Source organism: Podarcis filfolensis (assembly GCF_964270895.1).
Source record: "Podarcis filfolensis genome assembly, chromosome: 9".
In the NCBI taxonomy this organism is placed as follows: domain Eukaryota; kingdom Metazoa; phylum Chordata; class Lepidosauria; order Squamata; family Lacertidae; genus Podarcis; species Podarcis filfolensis.
Genome location: NC_139610.1, coordinates 18,521,829 through 18,546,885, shown reverse-complemented (window position 1 = coordinate 18,546,885; position 25,057 = coordinate 18,521,829). Strand labels below are relative to the sequence as shown.

At 41.7% G+C, this 25,057-nt stretch overlaps 1 protein-coding gene across 4 annotated transcripts in view; it reads right to left on the bottom strand.

Annotated features, from left to right (window-relative positions):
* Positions 1-25,057, bottom strand: part of FRYL (FRY like transcription coactivator) — a 137,892-nt gene extending 112,835 nt beyond the window's left edge. For 2 of the 4 annotated variants that reach the window (XM_083629856.1, XM_083629858.1), the window contains exon 1: positions 24,723-25,023. The gene's annotated coding sequence lies outside the window, so the exon portion shown is untranslated. Of the gene's footprint in view, positions 1-1,099; positions 1,206-24,722 lie in introns of all 4 variants that reach the window. The other 2 variants (XM_083629857.1, XM_083629855.1) reach the window with 2 other exon arrangements.

Below are 25,057 nucleotides of genomic sequence, written 5' to 3'. Positions count from 1 at the left end.
CAACACCACATAGTCTGGATCAGTTCAGTTTGTGACATGACTGAGTAGAAACAGCTTTTTAAAAAAGCTTAGATTATTTGCCTCAAGTGGAATAATGCTAGTGAAGAATTTAAGTCACAAAGCTTTATATAAAAAGGAAGCAGAAATTTGTTTTCTGCAACAGTTCTTTATTCAAAGATGTCATTTATGTGGAAGTAAAGGAAACACGTGCGCAGCTTTTATTTCTATACCATCTTGATTTTCAAAGGTATTGGCAAAACAGTGTACAACACTACATTATAACAAATAATTTCAACAAAACAGCAACACTGAAGGAGATTTCTTTGAATAATTTTTCCTAAACATTTCCAGCTCCTTAAGAGATAAGCAGAACTGCAGCAAGATCTATGGCAGTCTGACCAGTATATGAAAATGAGCTTATTAAGCACCATTTTTACACAAATAGCCTTTTTATATGTTTTCATGTAAAACCTCTTTACAAAACTAGCCTTGCTCCCCTCATTTGCTACTATGAATTCTCTCCAATATCCACAACTGGTCTATTCAAGGTAGTTTACTCATAGACGATTAAGGAAATACATGACTTCAGGACTACTATTCTACTCCCCCCTGCCCAACACACACAGAGAGGTTTTTTTTACCTTACTTAAAGTTTAGACTATCTGTACTGAGGTTAGATTCAGGCATGCTGGCATCACACTTGAATCATCTTTTTAAAGTGTATGGTAAGTCAGAAAGCAGAAGGAATGAACTGTTTGCTCATACTTCGAGTTTGTCAACAAATGATGAATTCTTGTATTAGCCAGTGAGGGCAAATTTATAGCAATTTCCTTCCTGCAAGTACACTTCGTTGGTAAATATTGCTAAGAGGAAACCATAAAAAAATCAAAATGAAACTATTGCATTAAGCAACAATATACAAGCAACAAATCTGCAAAATGTTCCTTGTTCCATGTAATTGCATTTTTTATTAAATTCATGCTACAGACATATACACATTCAGATACATAGGGGATGGCATCTGACTAAGTTACGTTCAGAGTAGACCAACAGAAATCAATGTACTTGGGCATAAATTATTTCATATATACACATTTACCACCGTTTCAGTCAGAAAGCATCTAACTGGAGTTACAATTGTTGGGATGGCTAGTTGAGCTGAACTTTGTGATACACACCATCACAGAGGAACACAAGAATTTTAGCTAAGGAGAAATAAAATAAAACTAAATTACTACCTGCACTGAAGTAAGAACATTGCATTTATTCATTTTATTTTATTTTTAAGGTAACTGCCATCAAATGCACAAAGTTAGGTGAAGTTCAGTACAAAAATGTGTTCAAGCCAGGGCTCCATCTCTTAAACTATTAATCACCCTTCATTTTATAGCTACTGAAATTCACACATTCAGAATACAGGATAGGTACTTGAAAGAAGAGGTGTTACTAGTTGAATGTCTTTTATACATTTGGATCCACATATGTTGCAAAGTTATCATCTTTTTTCTGATTGATTTTTTTTATTTATAGTCTTTAGTTTGTATCAGTCTTCCCAACCTAGTGGCCTTCAGAAACTTTGAACTGCAATTCCCATCAACCCCAGCCAGCATGAGAAATGTTCAAAAAGGTTTCACCCTAAACATCTAGAGGGCATCAGACTGGTTTGGAAGATCACCTGGATTAGACCATGTCAAAAATGAAACAAATTTCAAGCAGAAGCCAACATCCATCATCATGCAAGTAGACTTCTGCTTCCTCTCTTAATGCTGTAGTCAACTACACCCTTTGCAAATCTGTTAGTGTCTGGAGCAGATATTGAGCGGAGAGAGGCATTCATTCTGCCAACAATGTTCATTTCGCAGTTGACACTGATGCATTCCACTAGAAAGTTTACATTATTTTCCTGCTAGATAATTTTAAAATATTTTATTCATATAAAATGTTAGTAGCATTCAAACTGAGAAACCACTCAAGTTGATGGTCCCAAGAATAATATACCCTGAGCACACGCTATCCCATGCAAACTTCGAGGAAGGACGTTTGTCTTCCACTCTGAGACCCTTCTACAAAAGCTAGAAGTTACCAACACCAAGAATGGATATGAGTTAGTAACAATTCCTCTACTTCAGCCTGCCCTTGAAGGGACTCTACAATTGCTTGAGTTAACCTGCTTATGGCAAGCCCCAGATTAACTAACACTACTGAGTTCACAACCAGGCAGTGCAACTATTGAAGTCCAAGGGCAGGGATTCTGCTTCCATGTATGCAGATATAAGGTGATCCTGACTGTCTTGCAAAAGAGGCTTTGGGGGAAGGTCGCCCCAGCTGTTCCTGCCACCTGCTATGCTGCTGAACCCCAGGACAGTCCATTCTTTCACCAAAAAACAAAACAAAACAACAAGTCTGTCAAGAGCAAGGCCAAAAGGCTATGAAATGTACAAGGTAAGCTGTAGTACTGTCAGATTTCTATGCAGAGTCCAAACAGAGTTGACCTCATGCACTTCAGCAATCAAATATAATACTATGTTTCCTGCTCTGCAAATTTAACACCTATAGAGGGACAGTAGTGACAGATGTATCACCAGCTTAACGTGGGGGAATGGAATTTGCTAATAAATTCTATGCCGGCAATTTCATGCTACCTCTATTGTCTTTATTGGAATATGGTGAATGAATCCAGCAGCAGAGTATTGAGAGACTGAAACGTTACCCAATTTCTGAATGTTCCCATTTTAGTTAAGTCCATGTTCACTGCATAAAGGCTGACCTGTATGCCCTATCAAAACAGTAGGAGGGCATTTTTGGGCAGGTAAGGTGATATGTAGTTGAATGAGCCAATGATTAAATTTATCAAGTCCAGTGTTCCCTGACCAAATATTTGGGGTGGGGAAATATTAGGATCTCCGTCTTCTGACTCAGCGTTCAACTGCCAGATTGTTGCCCAGCCCTCTAAATCTCTAGTTCTGGATTATATTAATTGCCTTAATTCAACAGTGTCTATCAGAACTTTTATCTCCAGACACAACCATCACATTTCAAAACAAGCGTAAGGAAAGGACAGAAACATATTAAAGTTTTTAAACACTGTTTAAAAGATGGGGAAAGCTTCCAAAATATGGCTACATTCTGTTTTTGTAAAGTCATCCAACTGTTTCCAGTTTTCTCAGGTTTAGTTGCTAAAACTTCACAACAAAACACACTATAACAGATTATTTGTTTACCTCAGAGATCAAAGCAAATTACTTATACTGGCTCCAGGAAAACAGCCATCGGATTCCAAAGAACTCTTAATTTACAATAATAAAATCAAATAAAATGTTGTTTTGGAAGGATTATTTTCTATTTGTATCAGTTGTCTTAAAAAAAAAAATCCAGTGTGTCTTAACTTGGGATTTTAGCTCTGGACATTACTTCACCATGCTGATTGATTTATTGCGTTTTATAAGATATTCCATGTTAATTATATTCATTTTTTTATTTCCCATGTCATAAGACTTGAATTTCACTTTGACAGAACGTGAGTAATCCTCTTTGTAATTCTAACCTTATCCCCCAATTTCAGATGCAGAAAGCTGGGAGATGTATTATGCTGATGATTGTAATTACAGATTACAGTATGCCATCTGCTATAAAGGGCTTTATAAACAGTACTGAAATATAAGTATCTCAGCCAAGCTTCACCTGATAAAAATCTGGATCTTTGTGCTGATAAAGCGGTGCTCCTTATCTGTAGTCAGATTGGCCAGCATTGTGCTGATTATACATTTTTAACAAGAACTGCAACTCCATTTAGTGCTCCAAGGATACTGCAAATTTTCCATTCACAAATTAAGAAGAAAATGTAATGTCATGTGGCCTAGTAAACAGAGAATAGCAGCACAGTGGTGGTGAAAATTTAAATGCATGTTAAGACTTAAGAAGGGGAAATAAGGCACTCTTGGTGGTCCATATCAGAACCTAAAATATAATGAAATATAAATTATTGCAGATTTCTTCCCACTTTCCTTGTCCAAGGAGAGTAATGCTTGTCCATGCCCATAGCATTACGAATTTTCTATCCTTAGCATTCTGTAATTTTTTATCAACCCCATCTGCAGTCTTTATAGTAATACTTTGTATGCTAATACTAATTTTGTTTCCAAAATAAAGCCTCCTATTTTTTTTAAGTATGCAAATCCTTGAGCTATACTCTCCAAACTGTACCATAACCAGCAGAGGAGCACGTGGGCTCGCTGGCATCCTTGGCAAGGAGTTGTGACAGCACTGCACCCCCTAATTCCTTGTGCTCTTGCCAAAGGAGCCTGTGAGCCTCGCTCGGCCACCCAGAGCAGCAGACGAGCAGTGCAGCGAGTGCTCAGGATGGGCAACTGAGCTCCTAGCCGCTCTGAGCCAGAGTAGAAAGGCACGAATTTGCAGGCCTGACCACCAAACGTACAAGCTTTTTGTATGGAAAACTGATGGATGGGAAAGTTTTAGTGTACCTATTAAACCAAACTCTCACCGGTGTCCACTTTTGATTTGTAACTGAACAAACCGTAAAAACAAAGAACTACCAGTCCTCTAAGCTGGGCTGATGAGGATAGGTGATGGATGACTGGTGAAGGACCCTGCATAAGAGGCAGGGAAGAGAATAACTCCCAGGTGGGAGGCTAGGAGAAGAAATGGAAGCTGGAAACGTCCACCCCAAATTTATAAAGTGATGTGGATTTACTAGGTTTGACTATAATCACTACATTTTTCACATTTTTACAATTACTCTTTAATATCATGACCGTCTTCTTTAAAAGGGAGAAAAACAATAAATTTACATCTATTTTTATTTGGCCACCAGATGGCAGTGCAAAATACTCCATGAATGAAAGGTAGATCTGTCAACGTACTTCAAGTGTTACCTTATGTTTAATAATTATTTACTTGGAGCCCCTAAAAGCCTAGACTAAAATACACTCTCTGAAATTAGGTTTATGATTTGAGGACAAAGTACTAAAACAAGAGCCTTCAATGGTAGTGCACATGTTTTGCATGCAGAAGGTTGAATCTCGAGCTCGGCCTGACACCCTGGAGAGCTGCTGCCTTAGTTCATAGACCAGAGGTCAGCAAACTTTTTCAGCAGGGGGCCGGTCCACTGTCCCTCAGAACATGTGGGGGGCCAGACTATATTTTGAAAAAAGAAAAAAAAATGAATGAATTCCTATGCCCCACAAATAACCCAGAGATGCATTTTAAATAAAAGGACACATTCTACTCATGTAAAAACACGCTGATTCCCGGACCATCTGGGGGCCAGATTTAGAAGACGATTGGGCCGGATTCGGGCCCCGGGCCTTAGTTTGCCTACCCATGTAATATACAATACCGAACTACAACAGCTACAATTGCAAATCTACCACTTTTTATTTCCTGTTTTAACTACAAAATGTTTTCAGTATTTGCCCACATGCTTCTGAAATATCTAGGTTATTTTTCCACCCCTAACTAAAGCCTACAATCTCCATGGAATTGCCCTACTCAAGAAGGATAGGTTCTGCTGCAGAATGTTTTTGGTACCACAATAAATGTTTTTATATAATACCGTCTTGAGTTTCATAAGAGTTTCCTCTTATTGCTTGTGCTGCACCTGCTATGAGCAAGCAATTCCACAGAATGTGCTTGCTCAAGAAGTGAGACAGCGTCACCTATCGTTTGATCCTTGTTTCATGAAATGTGAAATGCTTAAGAGGACTCTTGTGGGATAAACCATGACTAACAGGCATAATTACCACCAATTACCAATTTTCAGGAACACAAAAATAAGCCCAAAAGCAACAGCAACTAAATTCAAAAGGGAGAGAACAAAAATAGAATTAGAGTAATTTTTTTTATGAGAGATCAATTTTAAAGAGACCAAGACTTTTATTTTTAAGTACTTCAGTTTCACTCAAGTAAATCATAGAATCATAAATAATGTTTGGATGTGTCCTTAGATCAAGGTCTCAGAGATACTTCTAATTTTCTTCCCTCATCCATCCCTTCCTATTAAGGAAAGTTCTCTTCTCTGTTATGCATTCTGATGTTTTTGCCAGGCAACAGAGAAGCCAAATGTTCTCTCTTTTTCCAAGGAGAAGGGAATACAAAAAACTAAGCATCCTGAAAACAAGTGTATAAGAGTACGATTTTGATCACAGCAAACTTTGCTACTGCTAAAATCTATATCAGAGCTGCAACATTTAGTCAGTTTGATATCCACGTTTTAAAAAGTCTTACAATCTTTGATTAGACAAGGATATATACAAAAATATTTACAAGAGATGTAGACAGCTGGTGGCAACTTACAGAAAGTCTTTCTGTTTCTCACACACAGAAAACAGTGCGTATAAGACTATGTATACAGATGCCATAATAGGAATTAAGCATTCCTTTTTTCCTTCAGAACTATTACTTTTATTTATTTGCATTACATTACATGTTTATATAAACTGAAACTTGTAGGATGAGTCAAAAGCTAATTTAATCCACTATCAGCCCTACGTTTTAGTATTTGTACATACCCCCCTAAAACCCAGATTTTTATTCCAAATCCCTAAATTTTACTAGTTATGCAACAAAAATGAAAAATGGAGAAGACATGGGGATACAATCACTTCATTTCAGATAAAGAAGCAGACTTGGAATATGGATATAGCAAAAAGCTTCACAAATATAGCATTTTCCTCAAATTCAGCTGCATTCCAAGTACTAACAAAGAACTCGTGGTGCAGTATATAAAGCCACAAAAACAAAAATCCCATTTGGCCTGCTCAGTTGGTGACCTCTCTGAGGCAAATCTGCACATCCTCCTATGAGCTGGAAAGCTCTGTGTGCTGCAATGAGCTCCTTCAAGAAAGGGCAGAATACATCTGTATTATATACCCAAAGACAGAAATTCTAGTTAGCTCCTAAAACCATCTACATTATGTCTGCAATTTTACATCTTGCTTTTCCAACAGGACAAGTTCTTAGCTGCCATACAGTAAAGAAATTTGTTTCTACCCTGGGTTGGCGTAGAGGGAAAAAAGAGAAAAGGGAGGAAGGTAAGTTTGCCTAACTGCTTGGCCGCATGCTTGCTGTCACCTGGATGCAGTCACACTGTTTGGACAGGCAGCCAAACACAGCAGATGTCTTGCAACCAAATCAGCCCTATGAAGATTGGTGCATTTACAGCGAGACGAAAAAACAAGAACGCAAACATCTGCTTGCAGCTATGGAACCTGAAGATAGTACAACAATAAAATTGTTACCCACTGTGAACACACTCACCCTACCACCAGCTCTGTTCACAAGTCTTCATAAACCTGCAATCAGATATGACTGTAGAGCAAAAGAAAGCAAGTGTGCTCATCACAAGAAGTGATGCCTCCATCCTATTCAACTCTGACTCCACCCATGGCTGTCCCATCTTTCCCCCCTAGTTATTGGTCTCCTCTTTTCAATTCTGCAGTCCCAATATTCATTCTTCCCCTTCATGGATCACTGCCTTGTCGTGGCGAAGGGGCTTGAATAACTCAGAGAAGCTATGAGCTATGCTGTGCAGGGCCACCCAAGACGGACAGGTCATAGCCAAGAGTTTAGACTAAATGTGATCCACCTGGAGAAGGAACTAGCAAACCACCCCAGTATTTTGCCAAGAAAACTCCATGGACATAAAAAAGGAGAAGCTTTGAGAAGAAAGTGAGTGTTTCCAAGGCATGCTCTGGTTCATGGGATCACGGAAAGTCGAATACGACTAAGACGACTAAACAATAACAACAATATTCATTCTGAATCTTGTTCATACAAGAGACATTCCATATGACATCTAAATAGGGCTAGGTGAAAACAGCTCTTTTGCTGGTTAGACACAACACAAGTAAGAGCTGTTTGTAGAGATCTAACTACAGCTACCAATAAAAAACAGAAACCTAAAGCAACTGGGTTTTTTTATTAAAGAAGTTTAAATACACAAAATATTTTGTTTCTATAATTGTAGTATCTTGGACATTCTGGTTTAACAAAAAATTATAGTAACCAAAAGCTAAAGAAAGGATAGTTCTAAAATATGACTAGAATAAATAAAATTCACATGGCATTAAATACAGCATTCCTATGAAACCAAGAACAATACAGTTATTGAATTGGGCTACTCCCACTAAACAAAGTGTAGCATACATGCCGATTCCCTCCCTACCCCAGTATGAAGGCCCCCTACGTGTGCTGCTGTTTGTTGCCCAAAGCAAAAACCAAGTTTTTTCGATCACTAAATCTTCCCCTTTCAAACGTTGCCCCTGTTTTGGAGCCAGTGCTTCCCTGAATACTAAAGTAATTCACAAAAACAGAGTAAGAGAAATGCATTGTTACACAATACTGGACTAGAATCATCCAAGGAAGCTGAATGCTGTAACCTTCAGGACAGGCAAAATACTTCTTCACATAGCACATAGTGGGGGAAAATAGAATTCACTACCGGAAGTAGCAATGACCACCAACTTGGACAGCTTTAGAAGCAGATTAGATAAAATTTATGAAAGTTAAGGCTATCAATGTCTATTTGCAACATGCTACTTATAGAATGGGAGACATTATGTCTCTGAATGCAAGTTGCTGGGGAACACAAGTTGGGAAGAATGCTGTTGTGCTCGTATACTGCTTTGCAGACCTTCCATAGGGATCTGGTTGGCCTCTGTGAAAAGGGAATGCTGGACAGATAGGCCTTTGCTCTGACACAGCACAGCTCTTGTGACAACTTTATTTTTAAAAATCAAGATTACAATTAGCAGATAGAAGTGTCCAACAAAAGGCCTTTGTTTTGATCTACTGAGCTGTAATCCTTGTTAATGACAAACGTTAGTTAATGGAGCCAAGCCTCTGAGATCATTATACATGCACCAGAAAGAGATGCCAAGAAGACTGTATACGGTATGTCAGACTGTAAATAAGGGGTGACTTTCTTCAAAGTTTCCTCATGTAGAAACTTCCTACACATAGGAAAAACACATTGCGAAGAAAGGCTGTAACCCTGCTGTATTAGTTGTGTTTTCAGGGTTTAACAGGGGGGTGCGTTTTTTGAAAAGTGGCCCTCTGTCCACAGCCCATCATCTCACTTGAATCATTCCAGTCCATTCCTACCTAATGAGTTGAGCCTAAGGATGCACACGTAAGGGCATTATTGAAGGATGCCTTGCACATGTGAAACCACAATCACAGACCAATGTTTTAACATATCACTTCAAAAGCAACATGAGTACAACTGACATGTTCCAAAACATTTTAACACATCTTACTGTTCTTAGATTCCAGAAACAGACATTTCCACCCCCAAAATTAAAAAAACCTCAAGAAATGTCTTCTAAATACACTCAATAAAGTATCTGCAAAAGCAGAGTTGAGACAAGCAAGCTTGTTACTCTGCATTCTGCCCTTCTTACAAGGAGGACTGAGAAAAGTTCACAGCAAGCTTGTTAGCTCAAGATATTGTGATTTGCTCAGGGCTATCTAATGAGCTTCACAGTCATTTTCAGCATGTGTTTCCTACACACACACACACACACACACACACACACATATATAGGCACCACTCCAAAGGCCTGTAAAGAAACAGCTGTTCAGAAGAACCTCAATAGCAGAGGCACTTTTGCACATCTATGGTGGAACTGTGGATGAATGAAAGGCATTTGAGGGGAAATAAGCAAAAAATTACAGTGGTACCTCAGGTTAAGTACTTAATTCATTCCGGAGGTCCGTTCTTAACCTGAAACTGTTCTTAACCTGAAGCACCACTTTAGCTAATGGGGCCTCCCGCTGGAGCACGATTTCTGTTCTCATCCTGAAGCAAAGTTCTTAACCCAAGGTAATATTTCTGGGTTAGCGGAGTCTGTAACCTGAAGCGTATGTAACCTGAAGCGTATGTAACCCGAGGTATCACTGTACAGAAATAGCAGGTTCTGAGAAGGTTTATTGGGCAATGAAGAATACCACATTGGCCAAGGAACTTTTGTCCTGGTTGCTCATATGGTGATAGATGCTCAGTTTTAATAGCAAACGTGGGAAATAGATACTGTACCACCAACAGACCTCTGGAAGGAGAAGATTTGGAATGTAATGATTATGAATAGAATAATGATATAAGCAGCTATAGGAGGGAACTATGCTATCAGTGGAGACTCTAAAGAGGAAAAAAATGCTTACCATTTTGTGACACTGGAATCAAAACAAACAGTAATTATAGATATAGTAAGTACAGCTGTATATATACTTATGATTATTGTGTATTATGAAATGGGAAAAATTAATGAAACATGCCACAAAATGATTGCATAATCTCTGAGCTCTGTAATCCCTCAAACAGGCAGTCAATGTTGAGTGTATCTCAATGACTTTACTTCCAGAGAACATTTTCAGAGGCAGAGAGAGTGATTTAACCATTTTCACTTGATTGAAAGAGAAGGCCTAGTAGCCTACAAATTATTGCATGTGAAAAATATGGTGACTACATCTAAAAAACACCATACACTAAATTGATGGACAATGACTCCAGCTTACATGAGGAAGTTTCAGGCTCCGAAGCCAGCTGGGAAAATATTCCACAACCGGTCGGCAACTGTGTCTCAGGAGAAAATGGAACTACAGTATATTCTATTGCCTTTCATGGTCACTATTTGTGATGTACCGCAATGGTTTCTCTGGAATGCATTGTGTCCCATCTGACAGCACAGATAAGAAAACTATGACAGGATTTCCTATATGAATACTTATATTCATATACAGTGGTACCTCTAGTTGCAGACATGATCCGTTCCGGGGTGCCATTCGCACCCCGAAAAGTCTGCAACTAGAGCGGCACTTCTGCGCAAGCGCAGAGCGCAATAGAGCGCTTCTGCGCACGCATGCTTGGCAAAACCCAGAAGTATACACTTCCAGGTTTGCCGCGTTCGCAAGCCGAAAAGACGCAACATGAACCTAATACGACACAAGGTATGACTGTACTTATATATCAGGGGTAGGGGTTTTTTCCCCTGACCAGTAGGCCAGATCTTTATCCCCACACATGTGAAGGACAAAATTTAACATATAATCACCTGGCATTACTATGACAAAGGGACTTTGGAGGATGGGCTGTTGGAAAACCTTGCTGCAATAAGTCCCATGCTGCTCTTCGAACCTCGGATTTTCAAAGGTTCAAGAAGCAGCACTGGGAGGGAGAAGTGGATAATAATTATTTATTATTAGCATCCATTTCATTTCTATACCGCTTTACATTTTAAAGGAAAAAAATCTCAAAGTGGTTTAACACACATTAAAACATCAAGCGTAAATACTTGTTAGTCACCTTTTTCCTTTTTGTTACTCACCCCCTTCTGGAGCAGAGGAACAACTGGGAGCTCACTTTAAGCTCCCAATTGCCCCTTTGAAGACCTGCCCATAACTGCCCCACCGCACACCATGTATGACATCTGCTCTAGGGTTAGCATGGCTTGCCCAAACTGGCCAAACTGGGAGGCGTGCTGGGCTGTGTTTTGCTTTGGCCCAGAGGTTCTCTAACCCAGTCAATAAGGTAACAAATACCCATATAAGCAAATCATACTCAGCCTGACAATAAATACTAGGATAAGCATGGGTTATGACAGATTCTCATCACCTCTCCCTCTAGTGTTATTTCCTCTGCTTCAGAGATGGGCCATTTCTGCTTCAGTCAAGGTTAAAATGAATTATTTAAGAGTCTGAAAACCAATGACCCTCTCACTCCCACCCCATTTCAGTTTTCAAGAGCAGGACTGTAGATCAAAGAGAACATTCCAATTCATTGCTTAGAGGAAAACAGTGTGTACAGTTAATCCTTTGGTAGCCTTTAATGATAGCTGAAGAACAGTTGCTGAAGTTCCAGTTTAGAAGTTTTAAGATCACATGTAAAACTATACAGTAGTAGCTATAACTGGAAAAGACATTTATTAATTTAGGGGTGGTGGTTGTTGTTTACAATCAAGTGGTATATGAATTTTATGAAATAAATGCATAAATAAAATGAAAGCTTTTAGGACACAAGTAGCTAACCTGTGGCTTTTCTGATCTCAACTCTACCTACCACAGCCAATGTTCATCAATGATGGGAGTTGTAGTTCAGCAACATCTAGTGGGCCACACCAATATAAGGGGAAAGCAGAGATTAATACAAAGTAGCTATAGTTATAGAAGATTTTTCAGGGGGATATAGTCTTACCAATGTAAAACCATTTGTGATCAACAACAAATGATGCAAGCCACCTGGAATGGACCTATCATGATATTTTTCTAGGAGCCAAGCTTGTACTTTCACTATGTAAGAGCAGGCAAAAAGATGAAATATTCTTGGTCCCTTGCTGGACAAATACAGGTTACAAGAAACTGATACTGTATATTAAAGGCTAGAAAGAAAGAGGGGAAATATATATTTTTTAAAAATAGTAAAAAGTTCCTCTGAATTTCTTTATATCCTGTCTCCTTGTCCTAATACAACTACTCTCAAGGTAGTTTCAGCTTAACTTGATTGGTCAGCTGGTTTGACATAGACAGATACGTTTTATTCCACTTGCCGTTTTCCCAAGCAGCAAACAGTCTGTCTAGTTATATTCTACCTAGCAATGACCTCATCTGTTTTCTTTCCATTTACTCAATTCACAGAGGACCACAAAACCACAGTAGACTGTATAAATCCCTCTATGGAGATAGTCCTTAAAATAGGCTGTAGAGAATGTATATCTATTTCATTCAAGACGTTATACATTGTGGAATGTATAGCTCACGACTGGCTTCAAAATTACTAAGAAAGCATGTTATTTTAATAATAGAGGTAACTTGGAAAATATTTTTTCCTGCAGCCTCTTAGAAAAGGCATTTAATTTTATATCTTTTAAGGTTAAATGCTATACATAAAGCATTCAAAAAAACCAATCAATGGTAAAAGTTAAAGGATCCCTGGATGGTTAAGTCCAGTCAAAGGCAACTATGGATTGTGGCGCTCACCTTGCTTCAGGCCTAGGGAGCTGGTGCTTATGACACTACAAGTAACACCTACATTTTTAAAACCATGCCTCACTAGTGAATCACTGGAAAGGTTCAAGAGAGCATATTTCAGACTCCATGTCAGTTACAAACTTGTTTTAACTTGCTTACGCTTCAGGGCTTCCCCCTGTTCCTCTTCCCTACTAAGAGCCACAGCAAGTGTTTTAAATGTTTAAGACTTATTAATTTCACACTGGAGGCGACTCGAATGCATTTTAACTGCTCACAAAAATTCAAGTCTCAGCATGCAGTAACAGGGTATTTCTAAAAAACAAAATATTGTCAGTTATCATAGTCTGAAAGTCTACAGATGTAAACAAAGCTGTATTCAGAACAAGTTTTATCAGTGTTCTGATGCAAGAATTTACTGGTTTCCTTTTAGAAGTAAACAATGGGAAACCAGTCAAACATGGGAAGCCCACTCCCTCTTAATCATCCTCCACATTTTATGCACAATTGATTCTACTTCCTGATTAGAGTTGTCCAGAAGAACAAGATAAAAATCTGTTTTCAGAACACACAAGATAGGCAATAGCAAGAGCAGAAACAGAGTTCACAAAACTTTAGTAATATGCTTTTTGTAGCACTGAATGGGGCTATTCTAAACTAGTTATTGCAAATGGTGATACACTTTCAAAGTGACAAAGTGCTTTCCACTGAAAATACCACAATAGGGTGAGCATTTTTGCCATCTTTTGTTTGGATTAATTCAGACAAAATCCTATGAAAGTTATGCAGCTTATTTAAAGTTGCAAGGAATAATCAAATTTCCCCTGCAAATGTTGCTACAGTGTTTCCCCTCCAATATCTCTCAAGCAGTAATGACAGAACTCATAGAAATTAAGAAAGAACTCTAGGTACCAACTTGAGTCCTCTAGAGCAGTGTTTCCAGTGTTCAAAACTCCCATTGTTCTAGGCACATTTTGCAACTGGGAATGTCATTTGTGCAAGCAGTATCTGAGCTCTGGAGTGCAGAGTGGAAGGAAAGGAGGACCTTTTTCTGCCTTCCCACTTCCAGCTACTCTCTGAAGACTGGAGAAGAGACCCTCTTAAGAATATTAACGGGGACGGCAGGGGAAGGACTAGACCAGGGGTCAGCAAACTTTTTCAGCAGTGGGCCGCTCCACTGTCCCTCAGACCTTGTGGGGGGGAGACTATATTTTTTGTGGGAGGAAATGAAAGAATTCCTATGACCCACAAATAACCTAGAGATGCATTTTAAATAAAAGTACACATTCTACTCATGTAAAAACATGCTGATTCCTGGACCATCCACGGGCCGGATTTAGAAGGCGATTGGGCCAGATCCGGCCCCCGGGCCTTAGTTTGCCTACCAGCAGTTCTCAACCTGTGGATCCCCAGATGTTGGGCTACAACTCCCATCATCCCTGAGCTCTGGCCTTGCTAGCTAGGGGTTATGGGAGTTGTAGTTCAACAACATCTGGGGACCCACAGGTTGAGATAAACTGAACTAGACCATGTGAAAAATGGACATAATATTTTAACTGCAGTTCATTCATTTTCTGTTTTATATTCTTGTTATTAAAAAGGGTGCGTAGAGATTCTGTTTTTGCACCCATAATCTAGATTTAAGGTGCCATTTAGCTCCTAGCTTTCATATCTCAATATCTAACATTGAATGTTTCCCAACATTTTTCCAACTGTGGCCTCCTTACAACTTTATTTCCTTCCTGTGCCCCCCCATGGGTGTAGCCAAGGGGGGCAGGGGGCAGCTGCCTCCCAAATAAGTAAAAATCAATACAAATCAAAACAAATCAGAGGTTCTGCCCCCCTAACAAAAGCCTGCCCCCTAACAAAATCCTGGCTACACCCATGCCTCCACCCATCCCACCGGTAGAAAGGTAGCTATTTAAATGTTTTGTTTGTAAATAGAACATGGGTTTTTTTTATAATTTATAAAAAATGCAATTACATAAAATGATAGGAACATAATGAAATATTGTTTAAACAGAATCATGGAACTGGAAGGGACCCCAAGGGTCATCTTTCTAATGCAACCCCCTGCAATGTAGGAAACTCAGCTAAAACATCCATGATGGGCCCCAAGTTGTGAAACACTGCAGAGCAGACCTTCTCAACCTTAGGCCCCCATATGGTGTTGAACTTCAACATACATCATCCCCAGCCATCAGGGCAGTGGCCAAGGATGATGCGAGTTGTAGTACAGTATAACCAACCCTACAGACCCAAGGTTGGAAAGGCTACTCTATAACTTAACTGATGTGTGCACTTTCCTAAACTTGAGAGGATACTACCCCAGCCTAAAAGATATATGCTTTATACATATATGTAGCTATTGGCCAGCTATTGGCACACACTGTTTCATGAAAAGAGAAATAAATGCAATGCTTGGATTAAATAGAGGATTAAAAATCGTGCTCGCTCTCTTCATAGAATCTCACTACCACCCCAATTTCCAAATTCTTTAAATAAGAGTGCTATTAAAAACAACAACACCCTATGCATCATTTACCCCCCCCCCCATTTACCCCTGCCATCTGTATACACCCATCAACTGAAGATAGCATGCCATGCATCTAATGACATTGACTCTAGTTTGTAACAATGCCCCAGTAAATGTGGTGGTCTTAAAAAGCACTTTTAAGACTCTGTTCTTGTTGCTGCTAGACTAACATAGTGATCCTTCTGGAATCTGTGGGTGTTATCCAAATACTCAAATACTGGCTATCATTCATTATCATTTACATATGTCATAACTTTTATTGGCTAATACACATGACTGCTGAATTAGTCTATCATGTGCCCAAGTGCTTTCGTTACCCTGAAGGCCCAAAAGTGCTCCTTAAACCTGCCCTCCCAAGTATGCCATTGCCTCTGCTAGCATTAGGACCTGCTAGATCAGTGCTGGGCCCAGTGGCAGCCTGGGCCTGATTCTGCAAGGTTCAGAATACAATCCACCCCAGCGCCTAGTGGATCAGGGCCTTTGGATGTCGCTGAGGGGCACAGGGCCCATTGGCAGCGTCGGCCCAGCCCTGCAAGGCACAGGGTGAAATCCACCCCAGTGCCTAGCCGAATGGGGTCATCTAGTGCTGCTGTCGTGTCTACTCAAAAGTATTAAAACCAAAGGGGGGGGGCAGTTGTGATACCTTGAAAATTCGAAATCCCCATAACAGCCTCAAACTAAGGCCAGGACAATGAGCCTGACTATTCCCTAAAACACAACAAAACTTCAAAAATTCATATGAAATCAATGGTTTGTCCGATTCTCTCAATTCTAATGGTGTATTACTCCTAAAGGGAAGGCGGATCCAAGCTACTGCCTTCCTCCATAATCCCCTGAGCATATGGTCAAGTGCTCCTCACTCCTCCACAAGGTGTGAAATCAAACCCCACAATGGGGGGCAGGAGGTGTTCATGAGCAACAATGTTCCAGATAGAAATCTATTGGTAGAGCGGATTGAGACTAGATCCTTTGAAAGCTCACAAACAGGAAAGCCTGGAGGCCAGAGAAATATGTAAATAATTTTATTATTCTTGGGAAAGCAGATACTTTAAAGGTATTAGGAACTAGGGTGGGTGACAGTTTCATGTTTCTCCATGCCAACCATGCCTCTACTGTGACATATCTGTGATGTATTGAGGTTGCTACTGGAAATGTATTATGGGAAAAGGGGGAAAGTCTTAAAAGTTCATGCAACCCCATGCTCAGGGTTCTTCCTCTTTGGTGTTTAAACCTTTGCTGCAACAAATAAAGATCAGGTCTACTGTCTGCCAATTTGCTTCTGTAACTTGGCTGGAGACTCCTTTTGCTGACCAGAGGGACCCACAGGAAGTGGCAGCCTGACAAGCTGGGCAGTGGATTTTTTTTCTTATCAGAAGAAAGCTGTACTGAGTTCAGTGGGTCTTACTACTAAGTAAGGGTGTGTGGGGCTATAGTGTTTTATCTTGGCCAGGCATGTCCAAAGTCTGTTTCGGGGGCCTAATCCAGCCTGCCGGTCAGTTTAATCCAGCCCCAGTGGCAGTTTATTTCCTGGGGTAAAATCATAAAAAAGCTCAACAGCTTTGGGGGGAAATCATAAAAAAAGCTCAACACAACTTCAATCTTTAAAAAAGGTTAACAACTTGGTTGGCCCTTTGGTCAGCCCTCTACTTCATCAACTCTGGCCCTCTTTGAAAAAAGTCTGGACACCACTGATCTAGGCAGTCAGGCCTCCTCCAGATGACAAGATCTTTTTGCACCAGGTCAGTGAGGACCACTTGCTTCTTAAAATTCTCCCATATATACACAATTCCCTGTGCTCCTTTTGGACTGTATCTGTGTCAGATAACTGGGGTCAAATAAGAGTTGTTTATATTTTATAAAACATGGAAGATGGATCTCCCTTGGAAGGTTCTGTACTCTCCTTCCTTGGAGGTTTCTAAGCAGAGATTGGGTGGCCATCTGTCATGGATGTTTTAGCTGAGTTTCCTACATTGCAGGGGGTTGCACTAGAAAGATGACCCTTCCAGCTCTTTGATTCTATGATTATATGTTTTTCTGCTTCAACAATATTTCATTATGTTCCTGTCACTATGTAACTATATTTTGTATAAATTATAAAAATTATAAATAAAACATGTTCTAGGTAAAAAGGTACAGAACTCCTGGACGGTTAAGTCCAGACAAATAATAATATTATTTTTTACTAATAATTTATTATTTATATGCCACCCATCTGGCCAGGCCTCCCCAGCCACTCTGGGTGGATTCCAACAGAATATTAAAAACATGATAAAACATCAAACACTAAAAACTTCCCTAAACAGGGCTGCCTTCAGATGTCTTCTAAAAGTCAGATAGTTGTTTATTTCCTTGACATCTGATGGGAGGGCGTTCCATAGGGCATGTGCCACTACCAAGAAGGCCCTCTGCCTGGTTCCCTGTAACCTCACTTCTCACATGGAGGGAACTGTCGTAAGGCCCTCAGAGCTGGACTTCAGTGTCTAGGCTGAATGGTGGGGGTGGAGACGCTTCTTCATGTATACTGGGCCAGGGCTGCTTAGGGTTTTAAAGGTCAGCACCAACACTTTGAATTGTGCTCTGAAATGTACTGGGAGCCAATGTAGGTCTTCTAGAACCGGCGTTATATGGTCTCAGCAGCCATTCCCAGTCACCAGTCTAGCTGTTGCATTTTGGATTAATTATAGGTTCTGGGTCACCTTCAAAGGTAGCCCCATGTAGAACTCATTGCAGTAGTCCAAGCAGGAGATAACCAGAGCATGCGCCACTCTGGCAAGACAGTCCACGGGCAGGTAGGGTCTCAGCCTGTGTACCAGATGGAGCTGGTAGACAGCTGCCCTGGACACAGAATTGATCTGCACCTCCATGGACAGCTGTGAGTCCAAATGACTCCAGGCTATGCACCTGCTCCTTCAGGGGCACAGTTACCCCATTCAGGACCAGGGAGTCCTCCACACCCGCCCGCTCCCTGTCCCCCAAGAACAGTACTTCTGTCTTGTCAGGATTCAACCTCAATCTGTTAGCTGACATCATCCTCCAACGACCTGCAGACACTCACCCAGGACCTTCACCACCTTCACTGGTTCTGATTTAAAAGATAGGTAGAGCTGGGTATCATCCGCATACTGATGAGCACGCAGCCCAAACCCCCTGATGATCTCTCCCAGTGGCTTATGGATGTTAAAAAGCATGGGGGAGAGGACGGAACCCTGAGGCACCCCACAAATGAGAGCCCAGGGGTCCGAACACTCATCTCCCCACACCACTTTCTGGACACAGCCCAGGAGGAAGGAGCAGAACCACTGCATAACAGTGCCCCCAGCTCCTCTAGACGGTCCATAAGGATGTCATGATTGATTGTATCAAAGGCTGCTGAGAAATCCAGCAGAACTAGGAAACAGCTTTCGCCTTTGTCCCTAGCCCGCCGGAGATCATCGACTAGCGTGATCAAGGAGTTTCAGTTCAATGATGATGCCTGAATCCCAACTGGAAAGGATCCAAATGTGACTATGGGGTGCAGCGCTCATCTTGCTTTTCAGGCCGAGGAAGGCGGCGTTTGTCCACAGACAGCTTCCCAGGACACATGGTCAGCATGACTAAACCACTTCTGGCACATGGAGGATGGTGACAGAAGCCAGGCACACGGGTATGCCATTTACCTTCCCGCCACAGCGGTACCTATTTATCTACTTGCACTGGTGTGCTTTTGAACTGCTTGGTTCTATTTACAGTATAAGCATGTTCTGTTTACAAACAAAACATTTTAAAAGCTACCTTTCTACTGGTAGGACAGGGTGTGGGGCCACAGGAAGGAAACAAAGAAAAACACTGTACTGTTGAGACTGTGACACAGAATTGGGAGCATTTAAAGTGTTGTGAGTAGAAAAACCACCATCCCCACCCTGACATTTTCCCTTCCGAGAACATTCTCACAGGTTAAGCATATGACAAGCTGACTGTAAGGACTGCTCGCTCAAGATAGTCACTACCAACTATGCCAAAAGGCAGAGAACAATGTGGGCAGAAGGAAATCACAAATAAACCATGAAAATCACATGGCAGACTACATATAGGGCTTACACTGTAGGGGTTCATATATAACAACTACGGTAACCAGTTGTAACATACCCATCAATAGCCTAACATTTTCACTACTATATCCAGCCAGTTTATGAAGTTTATACTGAAACCTTTGGGGAACTCATTGGGCCCCAATGCAATTCTATACACTCCTGGAACAAACAAACAAAAATCTCGAAACTGTTTCAACTTCATCACTAGTCCAGCTTTAGTCATACTAGTGGGCAAGCTCCTTTATGGGAAAGAGGAAACGAAAGTGTTAACTTGTCCTAGACCTCTCATCACCTCTTCTGCCATACTCTAGTGGTTCTGATCCTATCTGACAAAAAAATTCTAGATGGTTGGGAGAACTACAGTGGCACCTCAGGGTATTTTTGCTGCAAGCGTCAGAGGGATCCACTTAGGTCCTTCATGATATTTATTATTTGCCCTCTAATTGTTACATGAAACTGTGTAATAACTCATTTGCAGGTTTTGAATGAATGTGAAGTTTCATCACAATGCAGCAGCTCAAATTCCAACTTTCCATCAACTTCAGATGTGACAATAGCTCTGTCTACAAGCCGTATTAAATCATAGTTAATATTAACTATGGTTTAAACTTAAACAAGCAGCATGTGCATGCTGCTGTAACACCTCCGTTTCACTCCTCTCCCACTCATGGCCACGCTGTGCCGATACTTTTGAGCAGCATCTGACATGTAAACCAGGTCTGTAGATGTTCAGTAAAATGACTGGATCAAGAGAAACCACCTGGAACTTAGGCCATACAAGACTGCTTTTGGCAGGTGATAGAATGGACTATGAAGATTATGTATTCTGGGTGGATTTGCACTGTCCCAGGCCCAATTCCCTTACCCGTCATGGCTTTTAGATTTTAAGTCTATTTAAGTTTATTTCTAAAGTTTACAATTACAGTGGTACATCGGAAGTTGAACGGAATCCATTCCAGAATTCTGTTTGACTTCCAAAACTTTCGGAAACCAAGGAATGGCTCCTGCAGCCAATCGGAAGCCGCGGAAGTCACGTCAGATGTTCAGATTCCAAAGAATGTTTGCAAACCAGAACACTCCTTTCCAGGTTTGCGGCATTCAGGAGTCAAAACGTTCAACTCGCAAGGCGTTTAGGATCCAAGGTAGAAATGTAGACTACTGGCTTGAAATCAGAAGACCATGGAAAAGGGTTGTTATATGCATTGGATGTGTTTTTATACGTATTCTTTCGTTTAAACCTTATTAACAATGTACTATCATCTTTTAATAATAATAATACTAAATAACAACAACAACAACAACAACAACAATAATTTTATTATTTATACCCCGCCCACCTGGCTGAGTTTCCCCAGCCATTCTGGGTAGCTTACAACATATATTAAAAAATGTAAAACATCAGACATAAAAAAATCCCTGATACAGGGCTACCTTCAGATGTCTTCTAAAAGTTGGATAGTTGTTTATTTCCTTGGCATTGGATGGGAGTGCATTCCACAGGGTGGGTGCCACTACTGAGAAGGCCCTGTACCTGGTTCCCTGTAACCTCACAATGAGGGAAGCGCCAGAAGCTGAACCTCAGTATCTGGGCTAAACAACTCCTTCAGGCCGAAGCCATTTAGGGCTTTAATGACTCAAAAATTCTTTAAAATAATTGGTCTAAACAAGGCTTCTTTTCTCCCTCTCCTCAATGGCCTTAATTTAACAGAAGAGGAAGAAAATTATATTAAGGCAACTACATATCTATATCAGACGACATTAGAGCAGAGCAATTTGTAGTTTTTATCTCCAGTAGTCTCTTCCCCCTCTCAACATACCCTGCATCCAAAAACAACAACAGCAGGACAATATAAGTATCTCTGCAGTTTTGCAACACTTGGTGCTCTCTAACAATCTATGGAGATTCTGAAGTTTTTCTACATAAACCTATGTAAGTTACAATAGTAGTGAAGTACTGCAATATAGTAGCATACTTGGGGAAAGGGAAGTCCACCAGAGTGCAAACCAGGTTGTGCTTACTGTAGCGCTTATTGTCTGGATACTTTGTTTCAGATGTGTTTGTTTACAAGTACAGAAGTAACAAATAACATGGATTATTCCTATGTCATTTGCCACTGCTTGTATTACAAAATGCTCAGCGTTAAATAGTCTATTATTGGGTAATAACTCTTCCTGTTTCAATAGTTCATCTCACAGACAAATTAACTTTCTTCAACCTCTGAGGCCATGTGTCACTTCCTTCTGAACTTTTGATCAGAGCCCTGGCAGTCCCAGCAAACTGAGCAAAGCAAAGGGGGCAGGAGAAGGGCTTAAGCTCTCCAACACAAACATGTGAAGCTTGCAAAATACAAGGGGAGGAAAAGAAAATGTGCTACTTATGTGACCTGAAGACAATGGGCATCAGTACAAAAAGTTTGCATCTGGAATGTGTAATTTGTATTCCCAAGATGCGGGAGCTTTACAATAGATCCTAGAAAAAACAAAAATCAGCAGTCTCAAGAAAACACTTGGTTTTCTAGCCAAACTTCAACTCCTTTGATCTATGTTTATCTAACTATGTAACATGTATTATTTGAAGATCACATAAGAACGCCCAAAAGAACTTCTGACACAAATATCAACATATTGCTTGCTATTCCTATTTGTGTACAAGTTGTATTAAGATCAAGAAACTAGCCCCCACTGTCCACTACACAGCCAAGTCACAGCCATGAGATCAGGGATTAGTTAATTCCAATTCAAAACAAGCTTCTCAAGCCCATATTTGGAAATCTTCAAACATCCCTAAAGGTGCCTTACATTTCATTTAACTGTCATGAGACTTGCTAGCACAACAGAATGCTTCTTTCCAGGAACCCACCGAGAAAGCAGCATGGCAGACCCTGGAACCAGTTTTCATTTTATATGGGCAAAGGGTAGCTTGGGTTTCAGAGGGAAAATTCTCCCTGCACTACCTGGGGGCACCGGGGACTGACCCAAAGGCATCTTGTGCTGGCAAAGGCAGATGCTCACACTCTGCACCCTTCCTTTCAGCAACAGTGACCTGCCTGCCACCTGTCACCCCCTTGGGCTTCACACCCACTAGCAAGCCCAAGTCTAACTCCCACAGCTATCGTGTAGTGGGGCTGTCATATAAGATGTAACGGAGGTGCTGTTTGTAAGGTGGAAAAAGCGGCCAGCTGGAAGAATGGTTTAAGAGCAAGTGAAGGATGTCAACTGGACTCAGTCTAAATAAGAAACGATGCGGCTATGCAAGGAAATGATAATGATCATATGCTTGGAATCAGAGCAGGAAACCTGATTTTAAGAAATTGCATTAAATTAATTCAATTGGTTTGATTTATAATAATTTGGAAAATGAATTTTAAAAATTTGGAAAAAAGTAGTTACAGTTGTTGTAAGTCTGGATTTTCCCGGATTCCTTCAGAATACTGTAGTTGGCAGAAGTCTGGGCAGAAATCCGTGAAAAATCTGACTGCATGTCAGCCCATGTCAGCAGTGCCGCTTCCCCACAAAAATAGCTCAAAAACAGCATTTATTTATTTTTAGCGATTTTTCAAAAAAACAAACCAAAAACACCCCACCTCAACAGCTTTGGGCAAAATGAAAGAAAGCTCAACAACTTTGCCCCGCCCCCCCAGCTTTTCTGTCCAGATTGTCGCTGTGTGAACTATGGCAACCCTATTACATAGCCTCCTTCGAGGCACTAAAGGGGAGCAGCTAGGCTCAGGTCTTGAACTCCGCCGGGGCAAACGGAGAGCCGAAGAGTGGTTACACCCACATCCTTAGGCACAAACCTCTGCAGCGCCACAAACCCAACCCAGTGGTGTAACGTTGGAAAGTGTCTATCACTTCTTCTACCTGGGCAGTTATCTTTCCACAAGGGCCGACACTGATGCTGAAATCTAGCATCGCCTGAGCTCTACAAGTGCAGCTTTCTCCCAACTGAAGCACAGAGTGTTTGATGACCGGGATATTCGCAGGGAAACCAAAATGCTTTTTCACAATGCTATTGTACTACCAACCTTACTGTACGCTTGTGAAACATGGACCACATATAAACACGATCTCCAACTCCTCAAAAGATTCCATCAACAGTGTCTCCAAAAAATTCTACACGTCACTTGGGAAGACAGGCGAACTAATGCCAGCGTACTGGAAGAAGCAAAGATCCCCAGTGTTGAAGCGATGATTCTTCTACATCAACTGCGTTGGACTGGTCGTCATGTGCAGATGCCTGATGATCATCTTCCAAAACAACTACTGTACTCTATTCCGAACTTAAAAATGGAAACGTGCTAAGAGGAAGGCACGCTTGGCAAATCCTCACCTTGATCAACTCCTGCCTAGAAACCTATGTGGCCACTGTGGAAGGAGGTGTGGATCCAGAACTGGCCTCCACGGTCACTTACGGACTCGCTGTTAAGACCGTGTTCGTGGAAGACAATCGGCTACGAGCGATCGCCAAAGAAGACACCCACATCCTTAGGTTTACAGGGTTTTTTTTTTTTGCCTGCGAGTGCAACTCTCTCTCTTTCTCTCTCTGCGTCTTGAAGGAAGCCGGGCTAGAAGCGCCCCGCCGAGCGACAGTTACGAGAAAGTTGGCTGCGTGGGTGCCTCCCTCGCGGGAGGGGAAGGGAGGAAGAAAGAAAAAGAAAGAAAGGCGCTCCCTACCGGGCAGGCAGGCGACTCCCGAAGCCTCGCTGCGGTCGACCCCCCTTCCCCCGGCCCGGCCTCCCCGCTCTCCTCCGAGCAGCTGCGCTTTCCCCTCCGCGAAACGCCCGGCGAACCCGCTACCTGCGCTGCGAAAGAAAGGGCGGGAGATCGAGAATCCGCGGTTCCCCTTCTTCCTCGGTTTCCCGCGGGTGGGAGGAGGAGAACCGCAGCTCAGAACGCGCGCGCGCGCACACACACACACGCCCCTCGGCTATAAACAAAAGCGCCTCACAGCAGCAGCAGCCTGAGGGAAAGAAGCCGTTGCTCGCGCGCGCGCCCGGCCTCGTTTCCAGAGAGGGTCTCGCGCCGGCGGCTCCGTTTCCGTTGGGACCGGGAAACCGCCGCCGCCGCCACAGAACCCCTCGCGAATGGCGCTCAAACCACAATCTCTCTCTCTCTCTCGGCTCCTCAGGTTTCCATACCTGCTTAGTGGTGGCGACGCTCCTGAGGCGCTTTCTCCTCGCCCCGGTTGGCGGAGGTTTCAGAAGCAGCCCGGACGTTTTCGCCGCCGCCGCCCCGAAGAAGCTCTACTTCATCCCGTCGGCGACCATCCCCGCCCTCCCGTCACGGCGACGCCTGGCCCGCCCGCTCCGCCCTCCGCGCGGCCGCTTTGAAAAGGATTCCGCCCGACAGTGGCCGCTCAGAACGGCTCCAATCGCCGCCGCCTCCCGCCGCCTTTATTATCCCGACTCTTTTCTCTCTCTCTCTCTCTCGATAACTCGCAAAGCCCAGCTCCTTCTTCTCCCCGCCCTCACGC